We start from the raw sequence: 26,599 nt of genomic DNA on the forward strand, positions 1-26,599 counted from the left end.
AAAGACAGGCAAGCGGAAAATATGCTGGAAACACTGTTGGGACTCTCCAACAAAAACATTCCTTCCCTTGTCATTTTAACTCTTTGAGGCATGCATGCTTTGGAGCTGTCTGAGCTACTGGGCCACTCAGGGACACCTTTGCCATTTCATATGGGGAGGTGGGTCAGGGTTCTGTGGGATTTGTGCTGCCGACCTTGAGTCCTCTAGTAAAAGTGTCTATGAAAGTCACCATCATTTTTAATTCCTAGTTTGAGTATACTCTCTGGACAAATAGCCCATGTTTCTCCCATATGTCGAAGCTAGATCTAAAACACAACTGGACATGATAATTTATACAGAGCTTTATGCATTTACACACACACTGGCTAAAGGAGCACACACTAGGGGGGGAACTCAAAGGCGTAACTCTTCTGAACATCTAAAGTATTATTTCTCAAAATAAATTCCAGGAAATGGAAACATAAGGAGGGGAGAATGAGTTTTTGGAATAGGGAGGGGGGAGAGGGCAGGAGGGAGGAAATAGGGAAAGTAAAAGAAGGGGTGATATTGTCCAAGAAGCATTATACTTATTACCTGACTTGCAGAATTGTAACCCATGAACAACTCCTTAATAATAACAATTTAAAAAGAAAAGAGTACATTGTATTACTGATAAAGAGAAATCCAAGTGCCCCAATAGGGTATTCCAGTGTGCATGTGTATGTGTTCTGTTTTACTGTTTAAGAATCTGGCCTCTGAGAAGAAAAGTTATGCTAAGACTGAAGTAGTTTATTTAATTCTACTCCAATATACGAAGCAAACAAAGTAGAATGAAAGAGTTACTGCCCACAGGGGCTTGGTGTAATTTTTATATGTCCAGCCTCTTTTGTAGGTTGGACACTGTGCCTTTTGTTGTTGTTGCTGTTGTTGTTATTGCTGATCCCTGGACTCAGAATACAGTTGCTGAGCTCCTTGTTACCGTGCAGAGGAAACCAAGCTTGTTGGGAGAATCTCCTAGCTGGGTACTGAACATTTGAACCACAGGGATGGAATGAGTCAGAATTCTTCCTTACTAGTTGCTTTCAGTATAGTCCTAAATTCCATGAGTTTTTTTTCTTGGTCCAAAATTCTCATCCTTTATTTAAAAAAAAAGTCCATATGTTGATTGCTTGTGATAAATTATCTAGAATAAATAATCTATTCCTCCACTCCACAAAGCCAGAATTCAGATCATGATTTTTATTTTCCATTCATCCTCTTTCTATGGAACTAATTTTAATAAATGCAAGTAGCATGGCATTTGGTTTTTGGGTCCGGTCGTGGGGCCTGAACTCTGGGCCTGGGCGCTGTCCCTCAGTTCTTCAGCTCAAGGCTAGTGCTCTACCACTTGAGCCACAGCACCACTTCCGGCTTTTTTCTTTTTGCTTATGTGGTGCTGAGGAATCGAACCCAGGGCCTCATGCATGCAAGGCAAGCACTCTACCACTGAGCCACCTTCCCAGTCCCCCTAGCATGGCATTTGGGTCATACTCTTCCACTAAGCCTTTTTTAAACTATCATCTTGGTCGCTTTCAACTCACTTAGGAAGACAAAAATCATACTATCACAAGCTCAGGAAGAGGAAAAGAAGGCCACATTGAGTTTGCACAAGCATAAAACTCGAGCCCAGGCCTGACAGCTGGCCACACACAACTTAACTTTCCCCTGGTTCCTCTTCTTTAACTTTCACCTAGAGACATAGCCTTGAAATAAACTGGGTACCATAACCAGTATCCCAACCACATGCCACTCTCTATTTCCTAGTAACTCAGGTAAGGGCCTACACAAGGTTTGTTTTTAGTTTTTGTCTCTTCTTTCTCCATAAAAGATATATTCCTGGCAGGTGCACATCTGTAATCCTCACATCTATAATCCTAGCTACTCAGGAGGCTGAGCTCTGAGGATCATGGTTGGAAGCCCGCCCGGGCAGGAAAGTCTGTGAGGCTCTTATCTCAATTAAAACTGAAAGTGCTAGAGCCCTGGCCTTGAGTAAAAAGCTCAGGGTAATACCCAGGCCCTGAATTCAAGATCCAGGACTAGCACCAAAACAACAAAACCAGACAGGGGAAGTGGGGTGGAAATTCCTCACTTTCCTCTTTCATAGGTATTATTAAGGTCAAAGGAGGTCTGTAAAAGAGCCCCAAGAAAGGTCCGTGTATGTAAGTGAAATGAGCTCCCTTCCCATAGCGTAGTACACTCCTTCCCCTCTCCACAGCTTAGCACGCTTCCTTCCTAGGCAACACTAGGCCCATTTAGTAACGGCAGTAAATAATCAGCCTCAAATCCCCTTTACCTTGGGATGGCACTTCTCTGGGGCAGCTACCACAATATAAGGCAACAAGAGCCCCTTAGAGTGACCTTCAGGTCTGGGCAGTTGCAGGACCCCTTATCTACTATTTGGACAGCAGCCATAAATCCTAGTCCACCATGATGAAGCCCTGGCCCCAACATCCACACCAGGATCTCTGCCTTCTAGCCCCTCCTAAACCTCCTAGGTTACATAGGTCACCTCAGACAATAGCCAGCGCTTCTTCTCACTTCTCCCTTGTGAGAAGGGATCTTACCAGCTCCTTTCCTGACAATAAACCTTTCTTTGTTCTCTGTACCTAGATGTCTGCATGGTTCTCTGGCAAAGTCTAATTTACCCTATCAGTTATTATTATTACTATTATTATTATCATGGAAAGCAGAATAATGACCCCTAGAGACATCCATATCCTAATCCCCAGATCTCATGGATATCTTAGGCTACATGGAAAAGGACAGCAAAGTCTGTTTATGGAAGGAAAGTTATTAATGTTGAAATAAGCAGAACATCTGGATCATTTGAGTAGGTCCATTGTAATCACCAGGGTTCTCAAATGAGGGAGAGGAAAGCAGAAAAATGGTGTCAGAGTGAAGAGATGTGATTGATTGGTGGAAGATTCAACCAATCATGGCTGACTCTGAAGCTGGAAGGGGTCAGGAGCCAAGGAATGTAGCACCTCTAGAAGCTGCAAAAGCCAAGAAAGTGAATTCTCCCCTATAGCTCAGAAAGAAATTCACCCCTGCCAATAAGCTATGTTAAGCCTAGTGAAACCCATTTGGGGTCTTCAGAACTTTAATATAAACATGTGTTGTTTTAAGACCTCTGGCTTTTGTGGAGATTTGATACACAGCCATCGGAAACACAATTACTAAACTGACAAGATCTAAATGGATGATGAGCGGAATACAATGAGCGGTCCTGAGTATCTGCCTTGTTGGTCAACAAAGCACATTTGCTAAGAGAAAGACAGCCAGACAGCAGGAGTGTAGTAACCAACCAGAGAGTGGCATAGATCAAAATGGAACTGTCCCCCAATGTTGTCCCATCTGTTCATAAAACACTCCACTCTGTCACCAAGGTGGGGGGACCTAACATCCTCTCCTCTCATACTGTCCCCGACACCACACACACACACACACACACACACACACACACACACACACACACACACACACACACACACACACACACACACACACACACACACACACACACACACACACACACACACACACACACACACACACACACACACACACACACACACTGGAGAAATGTCCTTGCCTCTCTGGGTTCCCCTCTACTATTTCAATCTACTCTCCTCAACTAATTCCCTAGCAGCAAAGATTGGAATTCTATTATCTGCCTTAGGCGAATTCAATCTCTAGGAGCACCTCTGACTGCAGGCTCAAAGTTCACAATCAGGAGAGAGTAAGTAAGCAAATGTAGCCTGATTTTGTTCTTGCTGGGAGATATTATTGCTTCTCATCAGAGGGCCTTCAGGAACAGAGGTGAAACAAATGCCTGGTTTTAAATTTATTTTCCTCTGGCTGTACATTAACATTTTACTTCAATCTTCACCCAAAGCCTGCTCAAGATGGAAAGCTTAAGGGTTTCCAAGGTTGGATAAGAGCCAAACTGACTTTTGTCCATGTCTCCAGGCCCCATCTCTCCCCCACCTCTAGGAGCCTTCTTGTGAAATGAGAGCCTGCCTTGGTGAGACCTGGTTCCGGCAGCTGTGCAGACACCCAGTGCCCCTGCCAGGCCTGCGTGGCTCAGGCCTGATCAATTCAACTTCCACAGGAGTGGCCACTCTGACCCACATCCTGGAACAATTTCTTTTGCAAATCAGCGAGTTTTAAGCAAACAAGGACATATTTCAGGACACTGAACTATGCAATTAGCTGAGGGTAAATTTGGCAAAGCATCTGGTCTGTTCACCAAAATGGAAAGAGGGGGGGAAAGTGTATATTTTTAAATTAAACATTAACTTTGTAAGTTAATTCTGTGCAAATCTACTTGAATGACACAGAGACACTGAATCTATACAAGAAGATGGGGAGAGCAGGATTGGTAGGACTGCGTGGAGTATCACCCACTTACTGGGCAGATGCTGACATGAAGATAAATCTCATTTCATAATGCCAAAGGATGAGAACAAATAACAAATCTGTTGGCATGTCCAAAGTCAACCTTAGCAGGTTTCTGTATTTGCTCACTAAGAGCATTAAACTGTGAAAAGTGTAACTGGGTTAAAAAAATTAAAAAACACTGTCTGAGCAGAGTACCAGGTGGCTTAGATCTGAAAACTGAAGTTGGAAACCAACCAACCAACTTTTCTTTCCAATTAACTCCCAAAAAGTCAGAAGTGGAGCTATGGCTCAAGTGGTAAAATACTAGCTAAAGGACAGCACCCAGAGGCCCTGAGATCAAGCTCTAGTACCTAGTACTAGTACCAAGCTCTAGTCTTTGCCTGACCTTTTGGCTGTTCAAACACATATCTTACATAAAAGCTTTGATCATTCTGCTCTTCTGTCAAGGTCAAAAGCTCAGACTAGGAAGAAATAGGACAATGGGGAGAAAATGGTGGCAGAATGTTCGCTATTAGGCCCTTCTAGCTACTTCCTTTTCATGCTTGTATATGTTGAACTACTGTCCTTTCCCCCTGAGAATAACAAAAGTCAATTTGAAATATATGCAAATACATGGAAAAGCAGGAAAGTCAGGGAAGCAGGTTTTCATGTGGCATCAGCAACATCATTTTCCATCCTTCCCAGCAACAAGCAGCTTCTGGTATAATAGAAATTATGAATCAGCTAGGAAAACTAGGATGGTCTATCTCCTTTCATGTTTCCTTCTGCTTGTCTGAGGAGTTCTTACATAGTTCTCCACCAGCTGGCTTTGTGGTATGACTATCCCTTTTGGTCAAAGCCAAACTATTCCAAACAAGATGAGGAACAAGAGTCAAAGGACAAGTTCAGTAGTAAGGACTACAGAATAGCAGAAATGAAATCCAACAAAGGTGTCACACAAATGTTGTAAAGTCTTGGAGTTCATTTCACTTAGCATCATCTTATATGGTCATATGTACATAGCTATTGAGCTATTCTGCTCATCTGCTAAGATTATCCTAGACATATACTAATTATTGCAAATAAGGGAAACCATGGAACCTATGTTTCTTTGGGTCTGGCTTACTTCATTTAATATTATTTTTTCCACGTCTTTCCATTGTCATTCTTTCTGATAGACTCCAAGAGATGAGGTTTTTCTTTGTTGTTTTTAATGTACTATGTGATTTTTTTTGTTTCTTTTGTATGTTCTTCCCTATGGTATATTCTCTGTTGTCACTGTATCTGATTTTGGTGCGCTGATATTGCATACATGTTTATTTGAATTAGGGAAGGAAAGGGGAAACAACAAAGTGGTGAGACAAAGGACAAGGGGGAACCAATGCAACAGTGACACTCACAATATGTTGGAAACAATCTGTACAACTTGGGGAGGGATGGGGGGAAGGGAAAGTAGGAGAAAATTGAGAAAACAAGGTTGAAAAGAAATGTACTCATTTCCTTATGTAACTGAAACGCTCTGTACATCACCTTGACAATAAAAAAAAGAAAAAGAAGAAGAAGAAGTTGGAAAGTGCCAGACACCAGTGGCTCACGCCTGTAATCCTAGCTACTCAGGAGACTGAGATCTGAGGATCACAGTTCAAAGCCAGCTTGGGCAAGGAAAGTCTGTGAGACTCTGATTTCCAGTTAATCACTAAATTCCAGAAGTAGAACTGTGGCTCAAGAGGTAGAGCGCTTGCCTTGAGCTGAAAAGTTCAGGGACAGTGCCCAGGCCCAGAATTCAAGCCCCATGACCAACAGAAAAAACAACAACAACAACAAAAACTTTTAAAGTATGAATACATGAGGTAAAGTATCTCAGAGACCCAATCTGAAAAAAAAAGTGTGTGTGTGTGTGTGTGTGTGTGTGTGTGTGTGTGTGTGTGCTCACGTACGCGCATGCCAGTCCTGGGGCTTGAACTTAGAACCTACACATTGTCCTTGAACTTTTTCACACAAGGCTAGCCCTCTACCACTTGAGCCACAACTCTACTTCTGCCTTTTTGGTGGTTAACTAGAGATAAGAGTCTCATGAACTTTCCTGCCCGGGCTGGCTTCAAGCTGGGATCCTCCAATCTCAGCTTCTCAAGTAGATATGAACCACTGGTGTGCAGCTTCTTAGTCAGCAGAACTTTAAAGAGAAAAGATAGAGCTTGGCATAGTGGTTCATACTTGTAATCCCAGCTACATGGGAGGGGTGGTTAGGAGGCTTGGTCTGAGGCTAATCTAGGGGGGAAAGCACAAGCTTCTGTCTTAAAAAAAAAAAGAAGCCGGGCGCTGGTGGCTCACGCCTGTAATCCTAGCTACTCAGGAGGCTGAGATCTGAGGATCGTGGTTCAAAGCCAGCCCGGGCAGGAGAGACCATGAGACTCCTATCTCCAATAAACCACCGGAAAACCGGAAGTGGCGCTGTAGCTCAAGTGGTAGAGCGCTCGCCTTGAGCTGAAGAGCTGAGGGACAGCGCCCAGGCCCAGAGTTCAAGCCCCACGACCGACAAAAAAAAAAAAAAAAAAAAAAAAAAAAAAAAAGAAGAAGAAGAAGAAAATGAAGGATTTGCAATATGACTCAAGTGGCAGAACACCCGATTAGCCAGCCTAAGGCCCTGCATAGAAACCCCAATATTGACAAAAATAGAATGAAGAGAGGGAGGAACAGTAAAAGAGAAGAAATGAAGATGAGAAGAAAGACAAAGGGAAAAGGGGAGGAAGGAAGACCTTGGAGAGTGGAGAAACAAAACTGGAACAAGTAGACACCTAGTACCATTATGGGAGTTAGTTTCTGGATCCACTTGATTCTTTTAAATGTAAATTTATTTCACGTAAACAAAATTTAAAATTCATTTCCTCCCGCACACTAACTACATCTCAAGTCAAGTACCCCTTGTGGCTGCTGGGAGCTACTACATGGGATTTTACCTTTGCTGAAAGCTATGTTGGATGGCCAAGACAGTATGAAGAGACACAGAGGAAAGAAGCCCTTCAAATTAAGTTTCTTAAGCTTGGGAAAGAAAAGGGAGCGGAGTGATTTTTAGACTTTAAAACTATGGTAACTGGCATGTGTGGTGGTACATATCTATCATCTCAGTACTCTACAGGCTAAGGCATGAGGATCTGTGTGTGTGTGTGTGTGTGTGTGTGTGTGTGTGTGAGAGAGAGAGAGAGAGAGAGAGAGAGAGAGAGAGAGAGAGAGAGAGAGAGAGAGAGAGAGATGGGGCTTGAACTCTGGTCCTGGGTGCTGTCCCTTAGCTCTTTAGCTCAAAGTGAACGTTCTACCACTTGAGCCACAGCGCCACCTCTGGTTTTCTGGTGGTTAATTGGAGATAAGAGTCTCATGGACTTTCCTGCCTGGGCTGGCTTTGAACCTCAATCCTTAGATCTCAGTCTCCTGAGTAGCTAGGATTTCAGGCGTGAGCCACCAGTGCTCAATTGGGCATGAGGATCTTGAGCACCAGGACAAGGGTTATAGGGCCAAGACTCTGTCTCAAAATATTAGAACAAAAGATATATGATTATTGCTGAGTGAGCTCCAACTGTTTTCCACTTGCTAAAAGAACTTAAAGCAGGAAGCTTGTAGGTCGTGGGAAATGACTGGACACTAGAATGGAAAGCAACACGGTAGAGGTAGTACATTTACACCTAGGATTCAGTAGAAGGGATTCACTGGAACCACCTTGGCCCTAATTATCAAGTTGCTATGATCTGTTCAACTCCTGAGTATAGATTATACACGCATGAATCCCAGAGGCTTCTGTGAACTTTGTTAAAAAGATATTCATCATCCCTACCACAGTCTCAGATCCTAACCTCAGAATCTAGTCATTTGTGCTTCAACTCCCATACTCTGTTTCCAAAAGGAATTAGAAAAGCTCCCTCCATTGTCAGTGACAAGCTGCATAACCTTGTATTTGCAGACTAAAGCAGCATGGCGCATAGAAAGAACCAGGGCTTTGGAATCAGAGTCCTGGATTTAGCTTCCTCCTATGAGCTGAGCAGTCTTGGGGGAGCCATTTTACCTTTGTTATTACACATAAATCTTTTGATTTACAAGTAACACTTTCTTCAGAGAAACTGAAAATGGATGGGTTTCAGACTTGGAAATGGAAGGCATCTGCTCTTCATATATAAGCAATCTATATTTTAGGATCTTACAATATTCTTCTGATACCCATTTGTTTATTATTCTCTTTTGGTGGCAACTGACAAAATCCACTCCAGGCATTGGTGACTCATGTCTATAATCCTAGCTACTCAGGAAGCTGAGATCTGGAATCGAGATTCAAAGTCAGCCCAGGAAGACAAATCCTTGGGTCTCTTACCTGCAAACAACCATCAAAAAGCCAGAAGTGCAGGTGTGGCTCAAGCAGTAGAGCTTGGAGTTCTAGCCTCAGTACTGTCATAAAAAAGCAAATCCAAACCCAAACTAATATAAGTAAATAGGATATAATTAAATAAGAAGCCTGTAGTCAAATTTAAGAATGGTTGAATGTAGAGGTTCTTTCTCAGCTGGGCATGGTAGTATGAGCCTGTAATCCAAGCTACCTGGGAAGCAGAGGTAGGAGGATCTTGAGGTTGAGGCCAATCCTTACTAAGTTAGCCAGAAATCCTATCCTGAAGACAAAAATACAAACAAAAGGGCTGGGAGCATGTTCATGTGTAAATGCTGGATTTAATCCCCAGTGATGGGTGAGGAGGAACCCAACAAGAACACAATGCTGCTATCTGTCTACCTTTCAGATAAACCTGCTCTACAGAGTAACTTGGCGACTAAGACATAAAGTGACAACTTCCTAGAGAAAAGACTACATCTGGAAAGTTTCTGAATGACTCAGTGACTGCTTATGGCTGAATGTGACCAAGATGCTATGTCCTGATTCGCCACAGCTGGATACCTATTTGTCCTTTTGACTAAGCATAGACTGTATAAAATGAAGTACCCCAAAAGAGAGGGGCAAGATGCTGTTAGAGAATAACATGTTCTCTGTAATTTTATGGGGATGGAATACTTTTCTCACAGGACTATTAGTAAATCACCTGATACACTGCTCAAATGATAGCAGTACAGATTTTGCCAAACAGTAATTTAATATATTATTCCGGGAAAGTAGTGGCTTTCAAATGTGTCCATTTGGCTAAGTCGAACTACATTTCCCAGAATTCCCTTTCCTGCATGTTTCTGCATAGGCTATGCCAAAAGAGCTTTTTGTGTGAGATTTGAAAAATGGACTAAAGGCAGCAGCTTTTTTGTACCTTACAAACATGGTCATTTATCTGATAGTTCTCCTCACTTATACGGGACAACAGTCAAGCTTACAACAGTTGCACCTTGTTCTGGATTCTTCTCAGCTTTGTCAGCTTCCCCAACAGATGTGTGTTTGCTTCTGTGTCAGGGAGACCAAGCTTCTGTAAAGAACATTCACACCATCCATCAGGGGCAAGAATCAACACTGGCGCTGATCTGCCCTTTCTCTTGGCTTGTACCTCGAGCTTGTGGTTGCAGCTTGACCTTATTCTCCTTCCCTTTCTAACCACCTTCCCTGAGGCCTTCAAACCCCAGCATTAGATACAAAGACAACCTTACAGACACTCCTTCACCAGCCCCCACAATTCTGAAAAGTCAAATCCTTTTCCCTGTGTCTTTTTCTATGTCTGTCTCTCTGTGTCTGTATCTGTGACTCTCCATCTCTTTGTCTTTGTCTCTGGTTCTCTCTGTCTGTCTCTGTCTCTGTCTCTCTCTCTCTCACACACACACACACACACACGCATGTGCGTGCGCACACACACATACACACACACACACACACACACGGAGCTATCTGTAAATTGTTCTGCATTTCGCTTTGGACCCTGACTGATAAAACCAGAGCCCAATTTTTCTGCACTTCCCTTTGTGAGTTTCCTTTGGTAGGGGGAAATTGTTTCAAGGGAAGTAAAATTTAGATAAAATTTAGTGCTATAGCTAACTTGTAAGGTAACCTTCACAAACTAATAATTTTTCAAAGACTCAAACCTCACAGCACTAACCATAGTTTGCCCTCTCTGTGATAGGCACAGTAAGTGAAATATACAGGACTGTCCTCTTCTATTACTAGTGATCCACGACTGGCTCACACCTGCCCCACGTCAGCAGGAATGCCCCCCCACACACTACAAGATTCTTGGAAAGGGAAGTTTGACTGCATACATCAAGCAGAAGCCCATTTCAGTGTGCCTACATACCAGGTTAACACCAAGGAGTGTGGTGTTCACATGCACAAATTTCTCGCCTTGTACCTTTCTACGCCCAAAGACTTGGGTGGGTCCCCAGAACAGGGCTTTCCAGAACAGAGCTCTCTGGACTTCCTCATTCCTGCCCTCTCTCTACAGGAAGCCACAAGCAGTACATGCTGCTCCCTTCTCTGAGCTGAAGAGAACTCATAACAGGCAATCCTGGCTAAGCAAGGAAGAATTCCTATTCTGTCACTTAAGCTGAGACAAAACATGAGTTCAATTTGGGGCTTCATCAAGGTGTCTCTCAAGGTAGGAAGTTCACTGGCTTTTTGATCTTGCTCCCAGCTCTGTCTACGAATCTCTCTTCCTTGGACCTGCTCACTTGAAGTTCTACTACTAGTGTCACTTATCTGGGGCCCAACTATGTGAGATAGTTTAATCATATTTTGCCTGATAGCTGTAAGCAGAGATCCTTCCAGTAAGAGGTAGGAATTTTAATGGCAGTTTGGTGGGGCTACTGGGGGCTCCTAAGACCCAGGCAATAGGGCAGAAGAGCCCTGAAGAAAGAGAATGATATGGTGACAGTTCTAGGAAATGCCCTTACAGGAACTTTGCAACTGCTGCAATGGGGGAAGGGAAGGTGCATAGGTCAGGAGACCCCTCAAGGTGAGAAAGGAACATAACAGAATGCAAGTAGGCCCTGCACTTTCCTGTTGCAGCTTGGCTTAAGACCTCATCTGACTGTAGTTCAGTCACTTCATGCATGAAGTCGGGGGACCTTGTCAAAGTTTTTGGTAAAGATAGACAAGATGCTTGACCTCACATCTCATTCCAATCACAATCTATGTTGACCTCGTTCTCACAGCTCTTGGCTCAAGAACAGGCCTGTATCTCTGCCTTCTCTCTTTTGGGGTTTCTATGGTGCCAAGGACATTTATGGGATCCCCCTTAGCTCACATATGTGGGGGAACTAAAGCACTATTGTAAGCCTCAAAAATGAGTTATGGGAGCTGATGGTTAAATGTCTCTTCTGGTTGATCATCAGGACAATCCTGAGAAATTGTTCCACACTCCTCAAAAGTCCTGAGTAAGGATGATGCTCCAACTGGAGCCTCAGGAATGGCTGCAAAAATACTTTTTATAACAACTTTTCTTCCCTCTCTGCCCCCCCAGTCACTCAGCATTGCTCCCTGGAATCTCCTAAATGAACTCCAAAATAACCAAGCTCTATCTAGTCCCTTATCTAGGCCTCAGCTGCCAAGGACAGCTAGAATAGGAAAAGTAACATTTTTGTATAACTTCAATAGGTCTTAGTAAACCATGAAGCTCAGTCTTTATAGGAAGTTCAGTACCTAGTCTAGCAAGAATTTCAGTTCCTAGCATTTGTGAAAAATTCATCAAGGCACCTGCTTTTCACGCCTGTAATCCTAGCTACTCAGCAGGCTGAGATCTGAGGATCAGGGTTCCAAGCCAGCCCGGGCGGGAAAATGTATGGGGCTCTCATCTCAAAGCAAGCACCAAAAAGCCAAAAGCCAAGCTAAGGCTCAAGTGGCCAAGTGCTAGCTTTGAGCAAAAGAAATCTTTAGGGACAACATGCAGGTGCTGAGTTCAAGCTATAAATCTGGTGTGTGCCCGCACATGCACACACATGCACACGCACACACACGCACATGCATGAACACGCACACACACAAGATATATCAAAAGGCATCCAACACTTGGCAAATTTCCTTTTGTTTGTGCCCCAGACATCACCCAGCTACTCTAGATCAATCCCTTTGGTGTCTTGCTCATCTTTGTTCTACTTCATTTATTAGGTGAATGCATTTAGCTTCTCTGGCATGCCTGGGCATATGCACACGCACGCATACACAGTTGTTCTGACTAAGCATAGCTTTAATTGGAGATGGTGCTGCTAGCAGTGGTGGGCTAAGCAACCCCATCTTCAACTATTGCCCAATTTGGTTTCCAGAGCATAAATACAGCCCCTGGCATGCATGGTGTCTACATAGAATCCATAGCACACTTTTCAAATCATAACCTGCAAGGGAAAAAAGGGTCTGTTTTGCCCCATACATTACAGTGTGGATAAACCTGCTATAATGTGTGACCCATTTGCAGCTCAGTAGCATGCCAAACCACCCCAGTCAGGATAGCTGTGGAACCTGCAGGGAGTGACCAGGACTCTGCCACCGTGGGAGATCCTGAGAACACTGAGGAGCATTTGGGGAGCATGGGAAGGGGGGCTCCCTCTCCCAGCTTCTAATGAGCGCCAGCACTTGCTTGACATTGCCCTGTCTGCTCATTCGTACAGTTTCCAATGGCCTCCCTGCCCCCATCTAGGCATTCCACAACGCAGCGGCACTGGGGCGCACAGCCACCACTGTATTATTGCTTTGTTCCCGATTTAATCAGTGGATGTCCCTAGCTGTCCCTCAAAGCACCAAAGCCAGCCAGCTGCAGGCCCAGCTGTCAGAGAGTCCCGACACTAGCATTCAAGTGGCCACAAGGGAGCCCATCCAGTGCCCAGAGAGAGCCACTGTCTGCTTTTCTCCTGCTCACAATTGGCAGGCTCGAGGGGAGGAAACAGAGCTGTGGGCTTGGCAGCGGGGCAGGAGGCTCTTGGTAACAGCTTGCCTTCCTGTTTATATGGGATCTGGCAAAACTGTTAATTTCTCTCTCACAGAAGTGACAAATGGGAAACCCAGGACCACCAAGGAACACAGCCTAGAAAAGAGCCCAGGTGAGCAACTTACTGAAGCAAGGCTAGGAGGCTAGAAGTGGGTGGGCAGGGATCCCAGGAAGTTCCCAGGTCCAAGGAAGAGAACATCTGCGCTAGGCTGTCCCTCTAGAAAGATGCACTGGGCCAACTGTGTAGCAAGCTTCTCCACCAAAGCCCCTGGAAACAGGCGCCACAGCTTCTCTCCAATGAAACTGCAAAACACTAATAAAGAATCCTGATTTTCCTTCTGGAAAAACACAGTTTCATACTCTGCAATTCGGAGGCTAATTCCTGAGTAAGCATTCCTTGGGACCTGAGGGGTAACCTCCTGACCTATCAAGACTCAGCAGGTCTGGTCTGCCAAAAACTGGCGATAACCAGAACTAGGCAGCCCCTTTCCTGCTGACCGTAGGCTATGGTCCCAACCTGAAAATACAAGGAAAACACCTGGGGAAAGCCAGGCTTCATTTTTGTTGGTGGTCCTGTGCACTTGAACTTTTTCAAAACTTCCCAAAGTAACTGGGCACAGGTGGCTCATGCCTGTAATCCTACATATGTAGGAGGTTGAGATCTGAGGATTGAGGTTCAAGACCAGCCTGAGCAGGTAAAGTTTATGATCCTCTTGCCTCCAATTAACACCCCCATATACACACCACACACACACACACACACACACACACACACACACACACACACACACACACACACACACACACACACACACACACACACACACACACACACACACACACACACACACACACACACACACACACACACACCCGGAAAGTAGAGTTCTGGCTCAAGTGGTAGAGTGTAGCCTTAAGCAAAAGAGCTCAGGGACAACACCCAGGTCCTGAGTGCAAACCCCAGTACCAATACAAAATTAAACAAACAAACAAAAACTTCCCAAGTGATTAAAATCACTAGAATGAGCATCTAGAGTAAAGAGCTCCTAGAAAGGATCAATGGTTCCTTTTTTTTCCACTATTGTTATTTTCATTTTACATTAAATAAAAGATTCTTTTTGAAAGCCTGTGTTCAGGGCTGAGATGGAGCAAGGAAAGAGATGAGGACAAAAAGAAAACCCCAATCATGGGCAAGTGACCACAGTCCCTGTTTGATAACCAGGGGAAATAGTTCTGAGATGTGGGACTTCCAGTGCTAACACTGGAAAGTTTGTCACCTTGCCAGCCCACGGAGCTTCCTGCAGGCAGGGAAGGAAGCTTTTCCAGCAGTCAGGGCTCCTTATTCAGTTCCTCATTTGCTGCCTTGTGTTTATTTCAACAAAGGCCCTTCACGGCTGACATTTCATGAAGGAATGCTACCATGAGTCCATGGCCTGGAGGGAGCTATAGTATTATTTGTTCTTGAGAGAGAAGCAGCCTCGGTGTGGGTGGCAGAGGAGGCCCCAGGCTGAGTTTGGAGAGAGCATTTTGCAAGACTGTGGACACAGGATTCTGTGGCTGTAAATGCTTCAGAGACAGAGATGTTCTCACCAGATATAGATCTCATTTAAATATCCCTGTGCATACAGTTTTCCTATCAGAGAACTCAGCAGAAAAAATAAAACAGCTATTTTGGAAATTTTGTCTCTCATAGAAGGAAAATCAGGATTTGGGGGGAGAGGGGGGCTTCAGTTTCATAAAGAGGATGTAAAATGAGGATCTGTGGTGAGCCCAGCAGGGCTAGGCTTCTTAAGGAATCAAAGGCTAACAGGCTGCTCCTCCAGAAGCTGACGATGAATGCCCCGCCCCATCCCAGCCTGGCTACCCCAGGTCCCGGCAAGGCCCACCTCCTACCTCCAACCCAACGCCTCTTACTTTCACACTTTCTTCAAGGGTCAGCTGAAGCCTCGGCTCCTCCTTGAAGCCCTACTCCTCTCCCTCTCTTCTGGAAGATTCCGAAGCAAGCAAATCCAGATCCTCTCTCTATGATCCTTTCTGGAGATTACCAGGTAATTAATTCCACCAACATTTCCTTTGCTGAGATATTCTCCACCCACTGGCCCCCGTTATCTTCTTACTGAGGTGCTGTATGTAGTCTGCCTACCTGGTTAGCATGACAGATATATCAGCAGCAGGAAAGTGTGTGGGCCTGCCAACTAGTCAGCAAGAGCTGGGGGAGGCTACCTCCTCTGCTTCCTCCTTCCAGGCAGTGGAAGGGATGGGGATGGCGTGGGTTGTGTTGGCTCTGCAGCTACAAGGTCTTAGGTGCAAGGTCTCTGCTGTAGCTGCTGATTCTGCTGCTGCATTGGGTTATCCCGCTGGAGCATCCAGGATCACAGGCTGCCTGTCATCTCTGTTGCAGTCTCTCCTGAGCACTCAGCTACAAGTCCTGGCCAGGTCCTCAGCAGGGTCTCACAGGGAGCAGCTGAGCACGCCATCAGGAACCTGAACCTGGAATCTGTTACATCTGACTGGAATCACTGTTTCCTCATCCAGAAAAGGAAGTAACCATAGTACCTATTTCACTGAGCTATTCACGGGAACAAGCTGTTAAAGCAGATAGTACCTGACAAATAATAATGTTGGCTATTACTAGCTAATATTCTTTTAATGGAAGAGGAGGAGGAAATGGCCAGTCACCTGTAGATGAAAGACTACCTGATTTGTGTGAATCCTGAAGTGGGAAGTTTTTCTGTCTCTGAGTTTGGTTCCTATTGCTAGGGGCAGTTCTGCTCTCCCCCTCAACCCAGTCACTCTAGGGTTTTCCTGCTACACTGTGTCATCTCCTGAAGAGGCCAGTGATGGCCAAATTGTGGGTGTGTGGCAGGGAGGGGGAGGGGGGAAGAAGGGGAGGATCGAGGAACCAACAACTTTAATTACCACCCTGACCGTCTAGTTTATTGTTTTGAACATGTTAATCTCTCAAGCCTCTCTGTACTTTTTGAAGCAAATAATTTTTCTTTTTGTTGTTGTTGGTCGTGGGGCCTGAACTCTGGGCCTGAGCGCTGTCCCTCAGCTCTGCAGCTCAAGGCTAGCACTCCACCACTTAAGCCACAGCGCCACTTCCAACTTTTTCTGCTTATGTGGTGCTAACGAGTCAAATCCAGGGGCTCATGCATGCAAGGCAAGCACTCTACCACTGAGCCACCTTCCCAGCCCAGTAATTTTTCTTTGTGCTAATGCTGGAGCTTGAACTCAGAGCCTCTTGCTCATACTCAGCTTTTTTAAACTCACATCTTAAACCATAGCTCCACCTTTAACTCTTGGGGTGGTTAATTGAAAATAAGAATCTTACAGACTGTCTGCCAGGCTGGCTTCAAACTGTCATCTTTAGAAAGAGTAGCTAGGGTTACAGGTATGAACCACCAGCACTCAGGTGAGACAAACAATTCTGTCCTGTGCATTTTCCTTCTCTGCCAATAATCCCTAATAGTTCTCTAGATACTGGCTGTGTGATACATTTGAAAGCAGGAGAACCCAAAGGAGTGAGTCATCTCATTACCTAATGTCCATAAGATCAGAAGTAGCAGTGAAGGGATCCTATTAACCTTGGCTTGTGGATTTAGATAAATTGGGATAGTGATAACTAGTAGAACTTCCAGCTCTAGCCTCTATCTACTCCAGAAGGTTTAGAGTCAGACCAAATAACTTTATTTGGGAGCAGACAGAGGAGAACCCAGCCAGTGCTAATAAAGATACATGTTTATCCCTCGGTTTTCGTTCTAGAGTAGTACACTGGAGCCTAGAGTCTGTAGTAATTAAAAAAAAAAAAAGGAAACAAGGATCATGAAAGCATTATCGCCAGGCTGCAGGAACACACGGTCGTGCACTGGCTCTCCATGGCCACTCTTTCTGTACCAAAAAGGGAGGTGTTACAGGTGACATCTCTTGAGTCCCTCTGACATTTAGAATCTTTGTTGGCAAAATGCTTTTAGGTTAGCATCCAGTCTGCACTGCCCTTGAAAAGACTGCATGAGTAATAAATGAGCTAACCTATTCTATTTTCCATAAAGAACTCTAAATTACTCCCACTTCCCTGAACAAAATATCTGTATTCCCACCCACACCCTGGGCTACCTGCTGCCGAGGCTGCAACCCTGCCAAGCTCCACTTCAACACTGCTGCATCAGAGCCTGGGGCTTCAGGCTCCTCCCTGAGTCCACTCAGGTCCTCCAGACCATGTGCTGATACAGAAAAAGGCATAGTAATGAGGCCAGGAGTCCCTGGCTAGATGGGTTGAAATGCCATGGGCTGACTGCAATCCGCTGCCCTCCAAGAAAAGAATTCAGACATTAACTGCTTTGCTGCAAGCGAGTTGTCAGCCAACAGCAGGGCCGTCCAGCCCCCTCCTGCCACCCATGCCACATTCCAGCCTGAAACGCCCTCCCTTCTTCTAGGCACCTGACGATCCTACCATCTTTCCACACTTAGCCTGAACTCCCCCCTCCCACCAATCCCCCCCCCCCCATCTATTCCTTCAGAATGAATGTACTGAGCACTTAGTGCATTCCAGGTGGGCTAGGGAGCATGCACAAATGAACAAGCTCCCAGTCTACCACACTTCCTGCCCATTCACACAGTCAGTGAGAGGTCAAGGTCGCACCGAATCCCCACTGCTCTAAGTGCAATTTAGGTTGTTCTTATTTCCCCAATGGGTTCCCAAGCTCCCAGGAGGGGGCCAGGACACTTTAGCTTCCTCATGCATAGCCTTCCTGTCAACGCCTTGCACACACTCAATGCCTGACAAACTCAGATGCCTTGCTGATTGTTTCTCAGCTGCCTAACTCACAGGGGCCAAGGTCAGACGTCTTGTCATTGGAACCCTGCCCTGGTGCTCCTGGCTGACACCTTTCTTCTCCAGGGCTCCAGCCTCACGCATTCCCCTATCCTGTGGCTTGTTCTGGAGCAACAATGGCTTTTTGGCATCAAATAGGAACATATATCTCATTGTTGAAGATCATTTTTTGTTTGCTCCATAGGCTCTATCGGCCCCAAGATGTGCCCAAATGAGAAGCTGAAAGACAGGAGAGGTTTGGCTCAATAGGATACTGGGCTATAGCCTTCTTGTTCAGAGAGAATAAAATCACCCCATCTCTTTTGTCCCATGAGTATTAGGAGAACAGAAAATAAAGGAAGCTGACTTCTGCCCCCCCCCCCATTTCCCAAGTTCCCCCCCCCTGCCCGCGGCTCCTTGTACTCTGGAGGAGCTGTGGTCTTGCCAGGAGAAGACTTCGAGGTGAGAGGTGGGAGCAGCATGAGAGATGTCCTGTGCTGGGCCTTTGGCTGAGGAGGTGAGGCCAAAGACAGCTGCTCTGCTGTAGACTTGGCACACTTGGAATGCCACCATCCAGGGCATGGGCCAAGTCCATTTGGAGGCCTTTGTCCCTCTATGGGCAGCCCTACCAAGCACAGAGGCAGAACTGGTGGTGGTAATGATTTAGAAAGCAGAAGCTGAGAACTCCACTTGGGAACACAGAGTTTTAAATGGCCCGTTTTTCTCTCCTCTCTCTCTCTCTCTCTCTCTCTCTCTCTCTCTCTCTCTCTCTCTCTCTCTCTCCTCCCTTTCCCTCCCTCCCTCTCTCTCCCTCTCCCTCTCCCTCTCCCTCTCCCTCTAGAGCTGAGCTCAGGATCTGGCAAGTTAGGAGAAGACCTCTGGGGCTAAAGAAACAAGGAGGCAAGTAAGTGCTCAGGACAGATGAAAAGATGCTCACTCCCTGTGCATGGGAGAGGCAGACTGAACACAGGGTTACGGCAAAGGGAAGCAAACCAATCAATGAGCATCTTTTTAGAGTTGCTAAGGAGCCCTTTGCTGGCTTGCAGGGGAGGCAGAGTAGGTGAGCAGAGACTAGTACACAAAGACAGAAGTCCTAGGCTAGAGTAAGGTTGGGCTTTCTCATGGAATGAGGAAGAGAGAAGGACTAGCAAGCTGAGACAAACTCACAGCTAGCCAGCAAGGTCCAGGCTGGCCACAGCTACACAGCACCACAACACTGTCTCTTTCCAAAGACTACCTGGTATCTGCCAACAGGAGAGCCACCTGGCCTGGTTGCACATTTTCCTCCCTTCAAGAGCCAGGAATGCGCCACCTCTGTCCCTCTGATTCCCTGACCACACCAACTATGCTCTGCAGGACAGCCACATATTTCCAAACTGCTGATGGCCTCCTATCACTTGGCAACTGGCCACAGGCAGACTGAGTAACTATTACCTTACATTTCTTGTTTTCTTTAAAAGCTTCAGCTGTAAGGAGAAGAAATCCTAATTTGGGAACAATCATGAAATGTTTCCATTTTCCAGGGCAATCCATACTCTGGATTTGTAATTGGGGGAAAGAAAACCCCAAGAAGAATCTCAGGACATAGTTAAGTGAACTCATACAGCTTGAAACTGAACACAAACATCTCAGCAAACTTTGTGTTTCCCTTGGCCCTTACACGTGACAGGACTAGGTGATCACCCACCCTTGCTCAGCACATCATCCACCTCTATCTCCATCCTGGGCCCATTTTCAGGGAAGAACTTAGCAGTGTCTGCAAACCTGACCACATCCTCTGGACCTGACTCAAGGGTAGCCACTATCCAGTTTAGGGACATGGGTTCTTCTATACCACAGAACATAAAAAGGGAGGCCAAATAAAAGTTAAATGTGTGCTTGAAATCATATAACCATGCATTTTGTACATTTCCTGCAAAAATAATAGTGGTGTTTGGCTTGGCCCTCCAGGGTGCAATGACAAAAGGTAAAAGAGGTGTCTAGCTGCCTGCCATGGCTGGGTTTGATAGGACATAGATTTGAGATGACCCTGTAGTGTATACTCAGAGATGGGGTGTAGGGACTGCTTTTTTTCCTTGGGTCCTATCAGACTTTCATACCACCTGCAGCAAGTCCCCTCCGATCTGACAGCACTGTCCTCTGTCCTCTGACTGCTGCACCTAGCAGACATCAGTCCTCTGAGTCAGACTTGCCAGCACACAGGAATAAAGGCTTCCTTGGGTCTCTCCCATATAGGCCTGTCTTCCCCAGCAGCTGGAGAGCAAAGTGGTTGATTTCACCCTCAATTCTCCCAAGGATTTCAGAGGTTGGTCTCTGATGCTTACTTAGTCTGGACAGCCCTTCCCCTAACACCCACATGGGCCCAGTTTTACCTGGTAGTTTAATAGTTAAACATGAACAAGACAAAATTAGTAACAGCCCTGAGTCAAGGCCTCAGCTGTAATTTCACCAGATGCCTCTGATTATGTGCGTGTGCGTGTGCGTGTGCGTGTGTGTGTGTGTGTGTGTGTGTGTGCGCGCGCGCGTGCATGCACCAATCCTGGGGCTTGAACTCAGAACCTGGGTGCTGTCCCTGAAGTTTTTTTCCCTCAAGGCTAGCTCTCTGCCACTTGAGCCACAGCTCCAGTTCTGGCTTTTTGGCTGTCAATCGGACTTTCCTATCCAGGTTGGCTTTGAACCTCAATCCTCAGATCTCAGTCTCTAGTGTAGCTAGAATTACAGGAGCCACCAGCACCGAAATTTTTTTAAGTCCCTGTGGATTTTAGTCTAACTGGCAAATGATGATGTGGAGTCTGACCCTTTATCTATTGGGGGAGGGGCTCCCACGAGGCCCTGGTGGGATGTGGGCTGGTGGGGGGGGCACACAGACCCCCGCCTCCCCACCCTCCTGAGACTACAGCACACATACAGCTTTTCTCTTCATTCAACCTTGGCCCAGCCACAGCCTCTGTAAGAGCCAAGGAGTCAGGCTGCTGTCTGTCTCTGCAGATCACTCAGAACAGTGGCAGGCTGAAGGCCCACACTGGCAGGAGTGAAGTGGAAGGGAATCTTCCTAAAGACAGGGAAAAAAATAATCTAACCCCTTACCTATTCATGGAAGCCGTCAGAAGCCCCAGTTCTGGGGCTGCTGTTACCACCGAGAATTTCCCACCCTCACCGGAACCAGCCCAGTACAGGAGCTTGCTTCCATTACTAACCATTCCTTTCCCCTCCAAGAGGTCAACAAACACCTGGTTTCACAATTAGCATCCCTCCTCTGACTAGAAAAGACAGGGTATGAGAAGCCCAGCGTATCTATCTACCGGCCCTGTGGGCAGCTTACCCACTGCCCCAGGCCCTGCCACCTGGTGCTCTCTGAGCTCTCTGGAGTACAGAGGATTCCCCGTGAGTTAGAAAGCCTGGCTTCCCCCGCCCTGAGTTATCTCAGCCCCACCTGGCCCAGAAGCCACAACACAGAACAGCCTTAGAGCCAGGAAGATCCAAACAGGCTGTTTGTGGGTTCTCACAATGAGACTAGGCTCTGCCTGGTGAGACAGAAGCAGAAGAAAAGAATTTCGATTGGCACCTAAGGCAGAGGCTCACACTGTCTCTGGGAGGCCTTGGCTCAGGCCAGGCTAAGCTGTGCCAGAAGTATTCTGAGAAGGATGCTCCAGAAGTCTCTATAGAGCTTCTGAGTTCACTTGTTCATGGGTGTTAAGGTAGGAAGGGGTTTTTGTAGGACTTATGCAAATCTTTGCTCCTTTCTGAACTACAGTTGCTTAATCTGTAAGATGAAAGGATTGGACTAGATCTGTGGGTCTCAACCCTGTCTGGACAGGAGAACCACCTGGAGATGATGCAATCCTGAGCTTGTGACATTGACGGTGACTTCAAAACAACCCAGGAGGCCAGTGGGGAAGGTGCCACAACAGAGCTGGCCAAAGGTTGAAAGTTAAGTGGATGATAGGTAACCTGGGGTAAGGTATATTCTGTTCACTCAGATTTTCCAAACAAAAGTAAAGCCAGGTGCCAGCAGCTCAGACCTGTAATCCTGGCTACTCAAAAGACTAAGATCTGAGGATCATGGTTAGAAGTCAGCCTGGGTAGAAAAGTCTGTGAGACTCTTCTCTCCAATTAACTACAAAAAGCCAGAAGTGGAGCTGTGACTAAAGTGGTAAAAAGCTAACCTTGATCACAAATGCTCAGGGACAGTGCCTAGGCCCAGAGTTCAAGTCCCAGGACCACAAAAAACACCACAGATCCTCTAAAACTAGTTATGCCTGGATTTCACTTGGAACCTGTTAGAATTCAAAGGTGGCTATCTCGGCTATCAAGATCCTCAGGCAACTCTAGATGGTAGTCAGGACTGAGAAACTGAGCCCTCCATGGGATCAGTTGAGCCACCCACACTTCGCTCCAAACAGCCAGTCACACTCAGGTCACTGGCTTCAACTTTGTCTGTCATCCTTCGTCTCAAAGGGAGCTAATGATAGGGGTCAGGGTGCAGTCCTGCTACTGCACATGGAGCAGGGAGCTGCCTAAACCTGGGGCTTCTGGTGATCCAATAGTGGACCCTTTGAGTAGCCTGCTCCCCAGGGCTCAGAAAGGACTGGGGCTTACATGTTCCAGATGCATCACAAAGTTCTAGACAGGACCACCCCCACTCACCCCAACAAAAAAACTTGAAGGTGAGCCTCATTTTCCATTTCCTCTTGTAGTTCAGTCATGGGGCCTCACTCCTCCCTGGAACATAGCAAGGCACGTCCACAATGCTGTTGTTTAAAACTCCCCAGCCGACACTGAACATTCCTGGACTGCTTGCCAACTTCTGATGCATTTCAGCATCTGGGACCAGCAAGCAGTAAGCAGGCTCAGCCTGGATTTCCACTCAGGATGCTCAGCTTCCTGGGGCCCCTCCAGAGGTTCCTGCCTTCCACCCAGTACATCAGCCCAGCCCTTCCCCCACCTCTGTGCCCTCCACCATGCCATCCTACTGGCAGGGATTGCCTTCCCTTTCCCCATAAGTGGAGGCATTTGTTTCCCCAAACTTCAGGGAATATTTCCCAGAAGCTTCCCTCTTTCTCCAATCCTTTGTCCTTCATAAATGACAAATGCAGAGCAGTGAGGGTCCCTCCTTCCTTGGCCCTTGCTGAGATCCAGAAACTGTGGCCTGGCCACTTTTCCTGCAGATATTCCTGCTGCCTTTTTCTAGCATTTTTTTTGGGGGGGGAGGAGGGGTTCTCTATAGCCCAAAGTGGATGGGTTAAATGTGTGGAGGGTGCTTTTCTTCCCCCTGATTTGTCTTCACAAGCCACAGGTAGGGCAGATTAGAATGAGAAGTCACAGGGACAGACATCCGGCTGATGTTCTACACACACCAGGATTGATTCGTGACTGACTTGAAGGTCACAGGGGGTCCTGTGACCCCTGTGCGCCAGGATGGGGTCCTGAGATGCGGATCTCATGGCTCTTCCCGCGCTACAGTGATCTTCACTCATGGCTGAAACCCCCAGGGCTGAAGGAAGTCTAGGAGGCTCAAGAGTAGTGTGGGCACAGTGAGAACAAAGGAGGAAACCCTGAGGAGAGGAACACAGAGGCACAAGGTCCGTGTGCTTCTGTCCGTATTAAATAATGTTTACGAAAATGAACTCCAGGAAATGGAAATGCGTTTTTTTTCCCTCTGTTCCTGTTTTCACTTTCCTTTCCATTTGTCTTGTTTGTTCTTTTATCTGTCTTTGGGAGAGTAAGAAGATGCACAGAATTGGTAGGACAAAGGGTGAGCAAATGCAGCTGTGGGACTCACTAGACACTATTTGAAAACAAACTATCCAACTTGTGGGTAATGATGGGAGGGAAAAATGGAGAGAGGAAGGGAAGGGATGACATTGTTCAAAAAGAAATGTACTCTGTCTGACCTAGGTAACTATAACCCTTCTGTACATCACCTTTATAATAATAAAAAATGCATAAAGAAAAGAGAGTGCTGTAGGTGTTTATGGGGAATGCATATGGAGCAGAAAGCAGGGAGCAGACGTCTGTGAAGACAGGGGCAGAGCTGAAGGAGGGATCATTCAACCACCAACTGAAAACACTTCGAAACAGCCTTTAGAGACCTCCAACTTCAATGTCCAGTTGCTAGAGTCTCCGCTTCTATAGCAACTATCAGGACTGGTACTCCTGATGCTCACAGTCAGGGGAAAACAGACCATCTGCACAGGGGAGGGGTGGAAGGAGCTAGGACTTAGAATAGGAATCATCTTGGCTCTTGTCCCAGATAAGTGGTTCTCAACAAAGTTGTTTACCTATCATGCTCCAGGCCACTCACTGGATGTCAAGTGAAAGCATGAGGCTGATTCCAAGTGATGGTTGTACTGTCTGTTGCTTTTGAGACAAGGTCTTGCTACGTAGCCCAGGCTGACTTCAAATGCACAGTCCTCCTGCCTCAGCCTCTGAAGGTGCTGAGATTGCAGGCATGCTCAGCTTTGTTCTGAGGTTTCCTTCAGTTGCATTGTGAAGAGAGTGGGCTCAAGGCCTATTCTAATAGATAAGTCTGGACCACTCCACTAGTCAGGGAGGACCTATTGGCCTTCACGGAGCCTGTACAGCAGCCCCATGTGGAGATGGGGGACTGACACAGAGGAGGAAGAGCCCCAGATGACAGGAGCCATGCCTCTGTCCAGGTCTCTGCTGTCCCACTCACCTCTCCCCTCTCTGACCTGGTCAGTTCATATCAACTCTCAACCATGCAGAGGCTTATTTCAACATGTTGGTACACCAGCAGGCAGAATTCAGGGCCTGTGTCCTGGAAATTGCAGGAGATCAACAAGTAAGAGACACCTAACAGCAACCAAGAGGCTAGATGGACACCGCGACTCAGTTCATCTGGGGGAAATTCTGCTTGTCAATTTTGACTCTGAATCTCATTTTGTCTCACTATGTCTGGGTCTTCTGTCCATCCTCTACGGTCAAAAACACATCTTTTAAGAACTCCTTCCTCCTCTACAGCCTCATGAGCCACTGTAGTGCCATTCCCTACACTATAAGGAAAAGTCGGTCCCATTGTTGTTCTACAGAGTGTGTGGCACATACAAATGTTCATCACACTCAAGATAAAAATGAAGGAAAACTGGTCATCAGTGCAAAAGGCATGGAAATTTCATATGACTTACTGCTTTCGATAAACCAGGGTTATAATGCATTACTGATTGCTAGAATCTGTTAATCATTCAGTAAATAACATACCACTTTTTCCAGCTCTAAGAAACCATTCACAAGTTAGTATTGAGTGATAGCTAAAGGAGCACCACAGAATGGGAAAGGATGATACTGGGCACCTCAATCTTCCAATCCACAGAGTCTCTCTCAGACCACAGAGGTGAATGGAATGAACAAGGCCACAGTCCTTGAACAGAGCTGGTAATTGCTACGGAATCATGACCTAAGAATGCAGGAATTCCACTAAGAGTGCTCGTAGGGGCAAAACCTAGTTCATACCTGGGTATGAGGTAGCCTCTGTCAGTAAGTTTTGAAATGTAATGATGCCCTCTGTAACCAACAGGGAGGGATTATCTGTAACTCATACCAAGAAGAGCTTTACTTCAGCAAGAACCCTGACCAGAAAATAGGAGACCATCGGAACAACATGAAATGTTGTTTTGGGGTAAATGTGATAAAAAAAATAAGTGAGGTGGATGGAAAAGAAAAAAAAAAAATCAATGAGGATACAACATGCTCTCCTTTGCAGGGAGTGCCCAGACCTAGCAACTGGCTTTTAGGAGAGGGGGCACAGCAGCATAATATTTAATTTTTTAAAAAGACAGTGGTAAAGTGCTTGCCTTTTCATGCATGAGGCTCTGGGTTCGATTCCTCAGCTCTACACAAGCAGAAAAAGCCAGAAGTGGCACTGTGGCTCAAGTGGTAGAGCGCTAGTCTTGAGCTGAAGAACTGAGGGGCAGCGCCCAGGCCCTGAGTTCAGGCCCCTCAATTGACCTCCCCCCCCAAAAAAGACAGTAGAGAGTTTGTAGATAAAAGCAATCAATGAACCAGGTGCCAGTGGCTCATCTCTGTCATTCTAGCTACTCAGAAGATTGAGATCTGAGGATTGTGGTTCAAAGCCAGCCCAGGCAGGAAAGTCCAGCAAAAAGCCAGAAGTGGAACTATGGCTCAAGTGCTAGTAACCCTGAGCAAAAATCTCAGAGCCCCTTCCTTCACCTCTGGTGAAGTCCAAGATCATCAAAAAGAGCAGCAAGAAGTTCATCCGCCAGCAGTCCGACCGATATGTCAAGATTAAGCGAAACTGGCGGAAACGCAGGGGCATTGACAACAGCGGGCGGAGGAGATTCAAGGGCCAGATCTTGATGCCCACTATTGGTTATGGGAGCAACAAGGAAACAAAGCACATGCTGTCCAGTGGATTCCGGAAGTTCCTGGTCCACAATGTCAAGGAGCTGGGAGTGCTGCTCATGTGCAACAAGTGTCACTGCGCTGAGATCGCCTGCAATGTTTCCGCCAAGAACCGAAAATCCATCGT

At 46.2% G+C, this 26,599-nt stretch overlaps 2 long non-coding RNA genes across 2 annotated transcripts; both read left to right on the top strand.

Annotated features, from left to right (window-relative positions):
* Window positions 1-5,667: 5,667 nt before the first annotated feature.
* Window positions 5,668-26,464, top strand: LOC122117473. The gene is made up of 3 exons (XR_006149170.1): window positions 5,668-5,678; window positions 20,920-20,925; window positions 26,381-26,464. It is a non-coding gene; the product is annotated as an uncharacterized LOC122117473 (long non-coding RNA).
* On the top strand, window positions 13,323-15,937 carry LOC122117472. The gene is made up of 3 exons (XR_006149169.1): window positions 13,323-13,389; window positions 15,210-15,325; window positions 15,679-15,937. It is a non-coding gene; the product is annotated as an uncharacterized LOC122117472 (long non-coding RNA).
* Window positions 26,465-26,599: the final 135 nt, after the last annotated feature.

The sequence above is a fragment of the Dipodomys spectabilis genome, unplaced genomic scaffold (genome assembly GCF_019054845.1).
Source record: "Dipodomys spectabilis isolate Male_0828 unplaced genomic scaffold, ASM1905484v1 ptg000141l, whole genome shotgun sequence".
In the NCBI taxonomy this organism is placed as follows: domain Eukaryota; kingdom Metazoa; phylum Chordata; class Mammalia; order Rodentia; family Heteromyidae; genus Dipodomys; species Dipodomys spectabilis.